Consider the following 15,471-nt stretch of genomic DNA (forward strand, 5'->3'; position numbering starts at 1 on the left):
GTGCAGGGAAAAATGACTCCTGACTGCCTCCAGAGGTGGACAATCAGGCCTTCTTTCTGGAGCGCTGGTAGGATCTGTCAGAGATGGTATCTCTAGACCATTGGTTTTGTGGGCCTCCTCTGCTGGGTGGTCAGCATCTTCTGTTAGAGTCCCCCCCCTCCCCTGGGAGAACTTAGGATCCTGGGACTTTCTGAACCACATTTTTTGACCACCTTGTTGATTCCTAGAAAAGGTCCTTTGAAGAGTCAAAAAACATATGCCCACAACAGACAGGGTTTTACCATCCTGCTCACACCTGGATAGTTTGTCTTTAACCTTGGGACCAAATAATGAACTTCCGTCAAAGGGACATTGATTGAAGGAAGACTTGAAGGGCTCTGCAAAATCACACAGGTGCATCTAGGCATGCCTCCTAATGGAAATGCAAGAACCTGCCTCCCTTCAGCTACATGTGAGATGAGCCTCATGAACGAGTTTGAAATAGATTATAGGGTAGCCATCTGTGAGGCAAGTGAGCTCTCTGCCTCAGAAGTAATGGTCACAGAGAGGGATTTTGTAATTTCTTTAATCAAATCTCTCTGGAGTCTGGTGAAGTGTGCTAAATAATTCAATGACAGAAGTGCAAAAGTTGCTGAAGCATATACACTTTTCCTGAATCTGTCTGGTTCCCTAAACTTCCTGTTAGGAAGATGAACAGAGGAACTTTGTTATGCAAGTTCCTTTTTTGTGCCCACTGCTACAACCATGGCATCAACTGGTACTCCTTTGCTCCCAAATTCCCTATCCTTGGGTGGTACCAGGATCTTGTCTGGTCTCTTGGAGATTGGCTCAACAGAATCAGGTTCCTTCCACATCCATCGACACATCAAATCAATGAGATTGTCGGTGGGTGTAGTCACCCACGAGGGAGATGGTCCAGCTCCAAAGGCTTCCAGGAATACTGATTTCTCTTCAGAACGGTTGTCAGTGGACCAGTCACCCCTTTGCCTGAGGATCTGTAGTATGTGTCTAAAGAAGACGTCATCAGGTGGTGATCTTGGGAACCCTTCCTCTTCATTAAAATTGGTATTCTCCATGACAGACTCTTGAGAAGAGTCTAAGTGCCTCCTTTTACACTTACTCTTCCTAGGGACATCTTCGGCAGGATGTTCCATAGAAGTATCAGAAGATATCGATATACCCTGATGGGTATCCTGGAGACTTTCGGCTGGCTGTCTCCATGGTGCGCAAAGTTGAGGCTCAAGATGCAAAGACAACTGGGTCTGGGAAGTAAGAGCCAAGGAAGATGGATGTGTCCTTTCTCCTGGGGCAGAGAAAACTCTCTCTACTACCTCAAAAGCAGAATGCCTCTGAGAGAAAGAGACCAACGGTTTTGAGAAGACATGCTTCTGGACCATCGGCAAGGGTTGGTGCTGAGCTGTCCAGCACCTAGGATCTGAAGGGAAGAGATGGCTCTGACAACCTTGGAGTTGACTCCAACATTTGGGATTCAGTGCCGATGCTACAGCTACAAGAGTCATCTGGTTACAACATGCTCAGAGCTGGTCCACTCAGACACGGTATTGGCATAGAAGATACTATGATCTTCGGATCTGATATGGATGGATCTGGGATCCTCAGATTCTACTGCTCCAAAACAAAAGGTCAAATTAAAGACAAATTAGGTGGGGTAGTACTCACGAAGGTCTCCAGACCCGATGGAGTAGGAGCAGGGAGAACCCCCATTTGAATTTGCATTGAGAGGAATTTCCTTATCATCATGTCCACATCTGCTTCAGTCAAACTTCTACAGGAATGAGAAGAAGAAGCTATTAATGAAGCCCTAGAATGATGACACCTTTCCAGAAAAAGAGATGGGTGATGAGAGGACACCAGATCCAGGCTTGGAGGAGATTGGATCAGTGGTGACTTATCTGTATGCTTCTTCAGATCTCAGGGTTTTATATCTGAAATCTTTGTGTTTGGATCCAAAGTAGTCAAACCAGGAGATGTTGTCTTTGGATCAGAATAGGTTGGATCTGAAGGTTTTGAAATTTTGAGAGGTGGTACTGAACCTGGAGCAGAGGAACTCGTATGGCCCAGGGAATGCTTTTTAGCCTCTTTTTTGTCGTATTTCATAGGTTCACAGGTTCATTGGTAGGTACTAGGCTATCAGCCCAAGGGCCTACGCAAGCCTAGCCAACAAGGTTCCCTGGCTTACGTCACCCAAGAAAGTTATTTTCCTGTGCCACTGACGAGCAGAGACACAGAAGTGATCCCCGGGGTGTATTTCCTATTTCCCATCCACTCATCAAGATTTTTCTTGAAGAGTGCTAATGAAGAACTTTGCTTGACATAGGTGGGTAGCCTGTTCCAGAGTATGGGAAGTCTCTGGGATAGGAATCTATCCCTCCAGCATGTCCTGTTTAATGTGGTGACAAGGTTTAGGTCCCTAGAGCGTGTAGCTCAGAGGGATTGGGATTTCTTTAGGTGTAGCATGTCCAACAGCTCTGGGTTTGACATAGCTTTATATGTTAGGCAGAGATCACCTCTGAGTAGGCGATATGCTACGGAGTAAAGCTGGAGTTTTTTGAGGCGGTCAGTGTAGGGCATTTATTTGAGTCCAGTAATCCTCTTTGTGAGGTACTTCTGTGGCCTATCCAGCTGCTGCAGATGTCTTGTGAGGTACATTCCAAAAGGGGCATTGTACTCTATAATGGGTCTAATGAGTGATGAGTAGAGGGTAACGATGACCTCTTTTTTCCTGGATGAGAACCCTTTTATGATGAGGTGTGCCACGTAGAAGGACTTCCTGACTACTGTGGCAATGTGACTATCAAAGGAGAGACTACTGTCCACCTGGGTCCCAAGGTCTCTTATCACGCATTCGGTGTTAAGTAGATTGTTGCCTATGTGGCAGTTCATGGGTACAGAGTTTTTACCAAAGGGGATGACACACCACTTTTTGGCATTGAGCTTGAGGCCATGGCTCTGACACCAGGCATCTGTCTCAGAGAGGCCCTTCTGTAGGATGTTCACATCATTTGGGGACTTGACTATGGCTCCTAGTTTGCAGTCATCTGTGAACTTCATTAGCCAGAGGCCTTCTGTGTTAGCCTGTACTTCAGAGAAGTAGATACCAAATAGGAGCGGTCCCAGGACGGAATCCTATGACTCCACTTGTCACTGGTTTGAGGTCAGATTTGGAGTCTGCAACTTTTACAGTGTGGATTCTGTCAGTGAGCTAGTTGGCAACCCATCTTGTGACGTAGGGATTTCATGCCAAGTTTATTGAGTTTAGCTATAATTCCAGAATGGGGGATGGTGTCGAAAGCCTTGGCGAGGTCAAGATAGGCTGTGTGAACCACTTTACCCTCATCTACGGCTTTGGTGACTGCCTCAAAAAAGTCGATCAGGTTCAGGAGGCATGATCTGCCTTTCACAAACCCGAACTGGGTGGGATCCAGAGTTTGGAGGTTACCAATGTCTTTGTTTATGAGTTCCATGATGATACGTTCCATGGCTTTGCAGACCAGGCTCGTCAGGCTAATAGGTCTATAGTTCCCGGGATCAGTGGTGGCTCCCCCTTTGTGGAGTGGGATAACTGTCACTGTGCGCCATTCAGTGGGCACAAAGCCTGATGCGAGGCTATTATTGAACATGGTGCTTAAGTGGGGAGCCAGTTCATTCTGAAGTTCGTGTAAAACACAGCCTGGGATGTTGTCCGGTCCCATGGATGCTGTGTTTTTGGCTTTAGAGAGTGCAGCTTTCACCTGCGTAGTTGTGATTACAGGGACTCTGCATTCTTCCTGTATAGATATGGGCCCTTTAGGGGGTGGGGTGGGGGGTAAAGTTAGCACTGAACCTATCTGCCAGGATGTTGGCAATATCAGTTGGTTCTGTAATTTTCATGCCTTTGTGCTGTAACTCAGAGCAGATCTGGGTGTTGCCATTGAGATTCTTGACATAGCTATAGAATGCTTTGTGGTTGTCCTTGGAATTAGTGGCAATTTTATTTTCGTAGCTAGCTTTGGAGGATCTTATAAGGGATCTCAGCTTCTTACTGAGGCTGATCAGGGAGCTCCGCCACTCATGGGATTTTACTCTCTTCTGCAACAGTTTCTTCCTTCTGTTGTACAGTTTGTTTATGGCAGGGGACCACCAGATTGGCTTCCTTTTTTTGGAGGATAGCGTCTTGGTTCTGTTTGGGATAGCACGATCCATGCACTCATGTAGGTGCTTATAGAGCGCATTTGTGTAGGATTCAGCAGTTGTAACTGTATTGTCCATCTGCATGGGTGTCATAAAGTTCACTACTTCTGTCTTAAGAAGCATGAAGTTGGCTTTGGAGAAATTTCTTACTGTGGTTTCCTTAATGAGGGGTGGGGGTGGGATGTGGATATCAAGGGTGATTAGCTTATGGTCGGATCGGACCAACGAGGAGTTGACTTCACGTGTGGAACACCAGTCACTCATGTTGGTAATGACTAGGTCTAGGATACTGTTGCCCCTGGTGGGGGTGCGGATAAGTTGATCTAGGGCATTGGAGTTTATGAATTCCAGAAAGCGTTGCACTAAGGAGTTAGTACATGAGAAGTTTTCCTAGTTAATGGTGGGGTAGTTGAAGTCACCCATTATTAGGGTGTTTGGTTGAACCCTAATATTTTTGAGTACATCAAGAAAAGAGGAGTGGGAATCCTGGGGCATGGTGGGGGATCTGTAGCAAGCTACAATTTGGACTGCAGTTTTGCCATGAGTTAGTTGCATTTGGATAACCTCGGATGCATTATGCTAAGCAACTAGCTAGGAGGTGTGGATATCCTTAATGAATATGGACACACCCCCACCTTTGGTGTTTCGGTCCAGGTTAGATGGCCGAAAAGTGTGGTATGAGTTATAGCCTGGTGGTGCAGGGGTGCTCTCTGGAGCCTTGAACCAGGTCTCAGTCACTGCACAGATATCGATGTTCTCCATTTTAAGGAGTGCCTCGAGTGAGTGCATTTTGAAATTTAGACTTCTAGCATTGAGTAGCATTACCCTCAGTTTTTGCTTGCCTGTTCCTGTTATGGTGGTGAATTTGTTACTTGAACCCTGCCTAAAAAAGGCACTATAGGGGCAGCAAGAGCCTTAGACAGTATCCGGAATCCTAGGGGCGACAGGTGCAGCCCATCTGTGGCAAAGCATCGTGGTCTGTCAACCATGTCATCCCAAGCAGACAGATACTGGATCCCCTTTGAATGACACCAGAAGCTTAGCCAATTGTTGAAATCAATAATTTTGTCCTTGTACTGCGGTATCATTCTGGGCGATGGCAGAATGCTACTCAGGGCTAGGGTCATACCTGCCTGGGCTACAAGATCGCAGAGCTCTTCCATGTCTCTTTTCATGTAGTCCAGGGAGGTATGTCTCAGGTCATTCCCACCAACATGGACAATGACAGAGTCATATTTGTACTTGTTGTGGAATTACCTGAGTGCGTGGGTTATGTGGCAGATCCTGGCACCCGACAGGCAGCTGACAGTAACCTTCTCCTTGTTTAGCCTGGTGAGTGGGACATCAGTGTGCCTGACTATAGAGTCACCTATGACTAGTGTGTTGGGTATGTTGTTTTGCCTTATTGGCTGTGTTTGAGTGGCACACTGAATCTGTGGGCTGTGTGTCATTTGGGTTGTGTTGGGGGATGGAGGTTGCTTGTGTTTCTGCTTTAGAGGTCTCTGTTGCTTAGGCAGATTATTATTGAGAGCCTCCGCGAATGTTTTTGAGTTTCTATGTGTGGATTTTGGTGGTGTAGACGTAGTGAGAATATGTGATGAGTGTGGTGTGGTGCAAATGTTTACCTTCTCCTCATGACTGTCAGGTTCAGTCTTGGTTGGTGAGAGCTTTACCTCCAGTTTGGCTAGATAAGTGCATCTCTCACAGGTTGTAGTGTTGGGTGGTAGGAGGAGAGGGTTGTCTGTGTACATGAGTCAATTTCTACATTGCCTCAAGATGCCCAGATTCATCAGATAGACAGGGGAGAACACTGGGAGCTAACCCTTGGACATGCCTGAATAAAAAATTATTTTTCTCTAGATAAGTGAGGAAAGTGAGTACAAGAGCTGTTTTTCTCAACGCCAGTGAGAAAAGTAAGTACAGAAACTGTTTTCCTTTAGGTAATGAGGAAGATTGAGTGCTATAGTACTGAGTAGCTTATTTAGTGCTTACAAGTTCTGAACAAGTGCTGAGTATGAATAAGCAAATTTAAGTGCTAAAACTAAGAATCTGTATCTGCACTAGACGAGTTACAGGACAGAAACAAGTGCAAATGCAGGCTTCCAAATCAGAAAGTTGAGAGAGATGGAAGATTGCCCAAACGGCCAATAATTACAAATTCTGGGCCAGAACCACTCCTTATGTGGTAGACAGGTTACCTAATGCTTACCACTCCCACTGATAAGCTAGAAGGCTTCCCTCCAACACAGAAAGGCTTGGGGGGCTCAGAAGCTTACAAACAGTCCTGGATACAGCATATCTGTATCTGGAACACTAGTTACAGGAAATATAGGAAACGGACTTACAGTTTTTTTTTTTTTTTTTTTTTTTTTTTTTTTTTTTTACAGAAAAGTAGCAAAAACAGTAGTAAAAACAATTCACATGCAGTGCAAGCTAGCACACTTGAGTATGTAGCAATATTAGACCACACACAGTTTGAAAAATGCAATTAAATTAAAAAGGACTAAAAGCAAGTGCAGAAAGGGTTTATTAAGTAGAATGCGGTAAAGAGATGGGACTGGGGGAGTGTCCTAGATCAAATTTACAGTGGGGCGGGCACTGCAAAAGCCACCAAATTTAAAGTACAAACCAAAAACAGGGAGGGGGGGGAGAGACAGTTTCAGCAGAGATTTGAGCGACCACTAATAGTATAAACTATAAAACCAAAAAAATATACTCAGCTCTGTATATTTGCAGATCAGACTCTTAGAACAGTGAGACAACAGATATTTAAGCAACAATTAAACTCTATAATAAAGAAAACTATACTCAGCTCTGTATATTTGCAGATAGTCTTGTAAGGCTGTCTCTCAGAACACAGGTTCCAATTTAAATGCAGGCTGTTATTAACAGGTCAAATTAAGGGAACCTTGAGTTAGGTAACACACAAGCTATAAAAAACAGTTATATCAGCTGAAGACAAGGCAGAAAATGGGGGTGGGAAGACAGTTTCAGCAGAGATTTGAGCAACCACTAATGGTATAAACTATAAAACCAAAAAAATATACTCAGGTCTGTATATTTGCAGATCAGACTCTCAGAACAGTGAGACAACAGATATCTAAGCAACAATTAAACTCTATAATAAAGAAAACTATACTCAGCTCTGTATATTTGCAGATAGTCTTGTAAGGCTGCCTCTCAGAACACAGGTTCCAATTTAAATGCAGGCTGTTATTAACAGGTCATATTAAGGTAACCTTGAGTTAGGTAACACACAAGCTACAAAAAACAGTTATATCAGCTGAAGACAAGGCAGAAAATGGGGGTGGGGGTTGGGGAGACAGTTTCAGCAGAGATTTGAGCAACCACCAATATTATAAACTATAAAACTAAAAAAATATACTCAGCTCTGTATATTTGCAGATCAGACTCTAAGAACAGTGAGATAACAGATATCTAAGCAACAATTAAACTCTATAATAAAGAAAACTATACTCAGCTCTGTATATTTGCAGATAGTCTTGTAAGGCTGTCTCTCAGAACACAGGTTCCAATTTAAATGCAGGCTGTTATTAACAGGTCAAATTAAGGGAAACTTGAGTTAGGTAACACACAAACTATAAAAAATAGTTATATCAGCTGAAGACAAGGAAGAAAATAGGGGTGGGGGTGGGAAGACAGTTTCAGCAGAGATTTGAGCAACCACTAAAAGTATAAACTATAAAACCAAAAAAATATACTCAGCTCTGTATATTTGCAGATCAGACTCTCAGCGCAGTGAGACAACAGATATCTAAGCAACAATTAAACTCTATAATAAAGAAAACTATACTCTGCTCTGTATATTTGCAGATAGTCTTGTAAGGCTGTCTCTCAGAGCACAGGTTCCAATTTAAATGCAGGCTGTTATTAACAGGTCAAATTAAGGGATCCTTGAGTTAGGTAACAAACAAGCTATAAAAAACAGTTATATCAGCTGAAGACAAGGCAGAAAATGGGGGTGGGGGGTGGGAAGATAGTTTCAGCAGAGATTTGAGCAACCACTAATAGTATAAACTATAAAACCAAAAAATATACTCGGCTCTGTATATTTGCAGATCAGACTCTTAGAACAGTGAGACAACAGATATTTAAGCAACAATTAAACTCTATAATAAGGAAAACTATACTCAGCTCTGTATATTTGCAGATAGTCTTGTAAGGCTGTCTCTCAGAACACAGGTTTCAATTTAAATGCAGGCTGTTATTAACAGGTCAAATTAAGGGAACCTTGAGTTAGGTAACACACAAGCTATAAAAACCAGTTATGTCAGCTGAAGACAAGGCAGAAAATGGGGGTGGGAAGACAGTTTCAGCAGAGATTTGAGCAACCACTAATGGTATAAACTATAAAACGAAAAAAATATACTCAGCTCTGTATATTTGCAGATCAGACTCTCAGAACAGTGAGACAACAGATATCTAAGCAACAATTAAACTCTATAATAAAGAAAACTATACTCAGCTCTGTATATTTGCAGATAGTCTTGTAAGGCTGCCTCTCAGAACACAGGTTCCAATTTAAATGCAGGCTGTTATTAACAGGTCATATTAAGGTAACCTTGAGTTAGGTAACACACAAGCTACAAAAACCAGTTATATCAGCTGAAGACAAGGCAGAAAATGGGGGTGGGGGGTGGGGAGACAGTTTCAGCAGAAATTTGAGCAACCACCAATAGTATAAACTATAAAACTAAAAAAATATACTCAGCTCTGTATATTTGCAGATCAGACTCTCAGAACAGTGAGACAACATATATCTAAGCAACAATTAAACTCTATAATAAAGAAAACTATACTCAGCTCTGTATATTTGCAGATAGTCTTGTAAGGCTGTCTCTCAGAACACAGGTTCCAATTTAAATGCAGGCTGTTATTAACAGGTCAAATTAAGGGAACCTTGAGTTAGGTAACACACAAGCTATAAAAACAGTTATATCAGCTGAAGACAAGGAAGAAAATAGGGGTGGGGGGTGGGAAGACAGTTTCAGCAGAGATTTGAGCAACCACTAATAGTATAAACTATAAAACCAAAAAGATATACTCAGCTCTGTATATTTGCAGATCAGACTCTCAGAGCAGTGAGACAACAGATATCTAAGCAACAATTAAACTCTATAATAAAGAAAACTATACTCTGCTCTATATATTTGCAGATAGTCTTGTAAGGCTGTCTCTCAGAACACAGGTTCCAATTTAAATGCAGGCTGTTATTAACAGGTCAAATTAAGGGAACCTTGAGTTAGGTAACAAACAAGCTATAAAAACCAGTTATATCAGCTGAAGACAAGGCAGAAAATGGGGGTGGGGGGTGGGAAGATAGTTTCAGCAGAGATTTGAGCAACCACCAATAGTATAAACTATAAAACCAAAAAAATATGCTCAGCTCTGTATATTTGCAGATCAGACTCTCAGAACAGTGAGACATCAGATATCTAAGCAACAATTAAACTCTATAATAAAGAAAACTATACTCAGCTCTGTATATTTGCAGATAGTCTTGTAAGGCTGTCTCTCAGAACACACGTTCCAATTTAAATGCAGGCTGTTATTAACAGGTCAAATTAAGTGAACCTTGAGTTAGGTAACACACAAGCTATAAAAACCAGTTATATCAGCTGATGACAAGGCAGAAAATGGGGGTGGGGGTGGGAAGATGGTTTCAGCAGAGATTTGAGCAACCACTAATAGTATAAAGTACAAAACCAAAAAAATATACTCAGCTTTGTATATTTACAGATCAGACTCTCAGAACAGTGAGACAACAGATATCTAAGCAACAATTAAACTCTATAATAAAAAAACTATACTCAGCTCTGTATATTTGCAGATAGTCTAGTAAGGCTGTCTCTCAGAACACAGGTTCCAATTTAAATGCAGGCTGTTATTAACAGGTCAAATTAAGGGAACCTTCAGTTAGGTAACACACAAGCTATAAAAACCAGTTATATCAGCTGAAGACAAGGCAGAAAATAGGGGTGGGGGTGGGAAGACAGTTTCAGCAGAGATTTGAGCAACCACTAATAGTATAAACTATAAAAAACAAATAAATATACTCAGCCCTGTATATTTGCAGATCAGACTCTCAGAACAGTGAGACAACAGATATCTACGCAACAATTAAACTCTATAATAAAGAAAACTATACTCAGCTCTGTATATTTGCAGATAGTCTTGTAAGGCTGTCTCTCAGAACACAGGTTCCAATTTAAATGCAGGCTGTTATTAACAGGTCAAATTAAGGGAACCTTGACTTAGGTAACACACAAGGTATAAAAAACAGTTATATCAGTTGAAGACAAGGCAGAAAATGGGGGTGGGGTGTGGGACGACAGTTTCAGCAGAGATTTGAGCAACCACTAATAGTATAAACTATAAAACCAAAAAAATATACTCAGCTCTGTATATTTGCAGATCAGACTCTCAGAACAGTGAGACAACAGATATCTAAGCAACAATTAAACTCTATAATAAAGAAAACTGTACTCAGCTCTGTATATTTGCAGATAGTCTTGTAAGGCTCTCTCTCAGAACACAGGTTCCAATTTAAATGCAGGCTGTTATTAACAGGTCGAATTAAGGGAACCTTGAGTTAGGTAACACACAAGCTATAAAAACCAGTTATATCAGCTGAAGACAAGGCAGAAAATAGGGGTGGGGGGTAGGAAGACAGTTTCAGCAGAGATTTGAGCAACCACTAATAGTATAAACTATAAAAACCAAAAAAATATACTCAGCTCTGTATATTTGCAGATCAGACTCTCAGAACAGTGAGACAACAGATATCTAAGCAACAATTAAACTCTATAATAAAGAAAACTATACTCAGCTCTGTATATTTGCAGATAGTCTTGTAAGGCTGCCTCTCAGAACACAGGTTCCAATTTAAATGCAGGCTGTTATTAACAGGTCATATTATGGTAACCTTGAGTTAGGTAACACACAAGCTACAAAAAACAGTTATATCAGCTGAAGACAAGGCAGAAAATGGGGGTGGGGGGTGGGGAGACAGTTACAGCAGAGATTTGAGCAACCACCAATAGTATAAACTATAAAACTAAAAAAATATACTCAGCTCTGTATATTTGCAGATCAGACTCTCAGAACAGTGAGACAACAGATATCTAAGCAACAATTAAACTCTATAATAAAGAAAACTATACTCAGCTCTGTATATTTGCAGATAGTCTTGTAAGGCTGTCTCTCAGAACACAGGTTCCATTTTAAATGCAGGCTGTTATTAACAGGTCAAATTAAGGGAACCTTGAGTTAGGTAACACACAAGCTATAAAAAACAGTTATATCAGCTGAAGACAAGGCAGAAAATGGGGGTGGGGGTGGGAAGATGGTTTCAGCAGAGATTTGAGCAACCACTAATAGTATAAAGTATAAAACCAAAAAAATATACTCAGCTCTGTATATTTACAGATCAGACTCTCAGAACAGTGAGACAACAGATATCTAAGCAACAATTAAACTCTATAATAAAAAAAACTATACTCAGCTCTGTATATTTGCAGATAGTCTTGTAAGGCTGTCTCTCAGAACACAGGTTCCAATTTAAATGCAGGCTGTTATTGATTTGAGCCCCAGATGCTGTATTGGAAGTTTTTGAAGGAAGTAATCCTCTCAAAATTAGTTTATTTCTCCAATCAATAAGGGCCCTAGGGTTAAAGGCCTTACAAATATCCACAGGCAGAATCCAAGTGGGCTGGGCCTAAACAATAAGAACACATAGTGTGAGCATCAGATAATTATGGCTACAGGCTGTACATTTATTTTTGAACTGGAGATTTTTCAGCCATATCTATTATAAATAGTGAAGAGAAAATATTTTTTTTTTTACATATAGAGAATGATGAAGGGAAAGTATTACTAACAATGGTAATAGAAGAAAATACCTTAAAGGTATAAGGGAGAAAAAAGGAAAGGGACAATACCAACTATCGTACTGTAGAAAAACAGTAAAAGTATAGAAAGGGCAAGGGAGGATTTGTACAAAACTTTACTAAGAAAAAGGTAAAAAGATTAACAAAGAAATTTCTACTTTTACTCACAAAAAGCCTGTTACTGCTCAAGAGCTAATAGCAACCATGTCCATACATGACAGCAGGAAATGAGATCTGAAGTATGGTAGGGACTTAGTGCATTATAGGTAAGGGAGAAGATTGAGTGTTTCAGTGTTCTAAGGGCTGGAAAAAGCGGCCTAGTTGGATGTATAGTAGCCCTTTATATCCCACCTGGAGACAATATCAGTACACTGAAGGACATCCTATCCTGGCTACCTCACAAGGTATTCACAGAGACAATTATATTAGGTGATGTTAACATTCACTGGTCAAGCCTAACCTCTGAGAGAACCACTTCTAGTATAAACCTGTACAATTTCTTCCAACTTATCAATGATCCTACCAGAATCAACCTGAAAAATGGTAAAACTATCATCTTGGACTAGTTAGTAACAAGTTACCCTAACAATATAAACTCCCACTTCACCTTAGCAAGCACACTTAGTGTCACCTGCCCATATATGACCATATATATCCTTATTCAAAGTCCTCTAACTCCTGCTTGTCCAACCTTTCTTGTATCATTTATTCTCTATATTCTCTACCCTCCAATGAAATAGCAATATGCTTCATGTAACTCATTGTGCTATTTTTTGCTGTAACACCATTGTTTCTGTATTTCATTTATTTTGTAACGTGTACTTTTACATTTATTTGCTGTTATTTACACTGTCTTACTATCTTAAAGTTTCTGCAGCTTTTCTCCCCAAGTCTCCACTGAAAATGGGGCACTGGCCCAGTCAGATATTACCCGGTAATCAAATGTAAAACAAAATAAATAAAATAAAATGCCATACTACTCCCATCTCCCAGGGAGCACGCATATAGATCCTCTTGTAACATGAACAATTTTGACCCAGAATTGTTTAAGACTTCACTGCAATCTCACAACTGCAACATCCTAAAAATCTTGCCACTAGATGTTACAGTTTTCTATTTTAATACGATATTTATGGAACTACTAAACAGCATGGCCCCCCATTAGGCTTAAAAGAAGGCAAAACAACCTTTCTCCTTGGCTCACTCCTACCACCAGGAAATCAGTGAGAAACAGAGATAAAGCCTGGAAGGTATGGTCTTCAACAATGTAAATAAGTATGAAATAAAGCCAAATGCCAGATCAAATTTGACAAGAAATTGTATTACTTCAGTTTACAGAACAGATGCTACAAAAATTCCAGACATTTCTGGGCCACCATATATAAAAATACTACACCCTGGCTCAGACAGACAACCAAACCCCAACCCTCACAACTAATCAGAAGAAACGGCTTATGATTTCAATGATCACTTTATCTATAGCATCAACAAACTACTTCACAACCAAACTTAAAACAAATCAACCTTCTCCAATATTCTGACCACATTCCACTCAGTCTTACCTCCTAATTCCATTAATCCTCACTTTTTCTCCTTTCAACCAGTATCCACTATGACAATCAGGAAATACCTCAAAGAAATTAAATTGAGTACACTAGCTCCATAATCAATTAATGACTAATTTACTAACAAACAATGTTGTTACTCCACACAACATGGTTTCAAACCAGGTCACAGAACTACCACAGCTCTTCTAAACTTCACCAGCACTATTAACCTAACCAGAGAGAAAAGCCACCTGGTTTCTGGATCTGTCCAAGGACTTTGATACTATTTTCCACAGCTTATTTCTAAAACAACTCTCTTTTCTTGACCTATCAAACACCTCCACCAAATTGTTCTCTACATGCCCTTCCAATAGACTCCAGCCTGTTAAATGCATTAATTCCTACACATTCTTCCCATCTGTTAAAACAGGTGTTTCCAAGGTTCTGTACTGGGGCCACTGTTTTTCAACATTTTTGCCTACAACCTACTCTCTGCTAAATGTCAAGCATTCCTAATACAATATGCAGACAATTCCACATTAATGTGTTCTGCCAGTAACCTAATTACTCTAGAATACTTTTATCAAGAGTCACATTCATCAGCTGAAAGGTGGCTCAATAACATCCAGCTTCCACTCAATCAAAAAAATAACTGCTATTATTTCTCTCAAAAGCCTTTAAATACATCAAAAAAAGTTTTTCAGTAACACCCTTTGATAATTTCCCTGCAGAAGTTATCTCCCATTCCAAGCCAATAAGCATGACACTTGATAATAACCTGAAATTTGAATTATGTGTGCAACAGGTTATCAAAAACACTCATCAAATATTATGAACACTATATTACAAAAAAAAGAAAAAAATTAAGTAATTTATCCAGGAAACTCCTGACCTCTACGCTCCTACTCTCCACTTTACTATATGTCTATATGCCCCATCAGTACTGTCTGACCTGCAAGCTTCCATCCAAAATAACTAAACCGGTTCTACAATAAAATAGCAAAAATTGCCTCTAATGCATCCAAGAGAACCCATCACTGCTTAGCCCCAAAACAGCTTGATTGGCTTGAATTTTCTAAGCAGCTCACTTAAACCAAACTACTCCTAGCTTACAAATTAATACACAAACCACAGCAAACCAAAGCCTTACTAGACTTGTTGCATACAAACACTCCTGCTAGGCTACTTTGATCTGAAAACAAAATACACCTCACTACTTACACACCATACTTGTCCACAGTAACCTATCTCTATTCCTGCAGTGTAGCCCACTACTGGAACACTATCCCCCTTATCCCTTAACTATACTAACATCCTTTCCAGTTTCAAGACCAATCTAAAAAATATCTGACACTTGGTACCTGTACCACCCTCAAAACAATGCACGGCAACCTACTTATTATAACTCATACTTATTTCAACAATTGGCTAAAGTATTGGTGTCACTCAAAGGGGATCCAGTGTCTGTCAGCCTGGGATGACATGCTTGACAAGCCACGTTGCTTCGCTAGGGACGGCTTGCACCTGTCACCCCTGGGTTTTCGAATACTGGCCAAGGCTCTTGCCACCCCCATAGTACCTTTTTTAGGCAAGGCTCAAAAGACAAACCCACCTCCTTAGACAACACAAGGAAAAAGAATCTAAGGGTAATGCTGCTCAATGCCAGAAGTCTAAACCTCAAGATGCATGCACTCGAGGCTCTCCTCAGTATGTTGAATATCGATATCTGTGCAGTAACAGAAACCTGGTTCAAGGCTCCCGAGAGCACCCCAGCACTACCAGGCTATACCTCATACCATGCTTTTCGGCCCTAAAACTTGGAC

The sequence above is a fragment of the Protopterus annectens genome, chromosome 6.part1 (assembly GCF_019279795.1).
Source record: "Protopterus annectens isolate FY-2018-M chromosome 6.part1, PAN1.0, whole genome shotgun sequence".
Taxonomy (NCBI): domain Eukaryota; kingdom Metazoa; phylum Chordata; order Ceratodontiformes; family Protopteridae; genus Protopterus; species Protopterus annectens.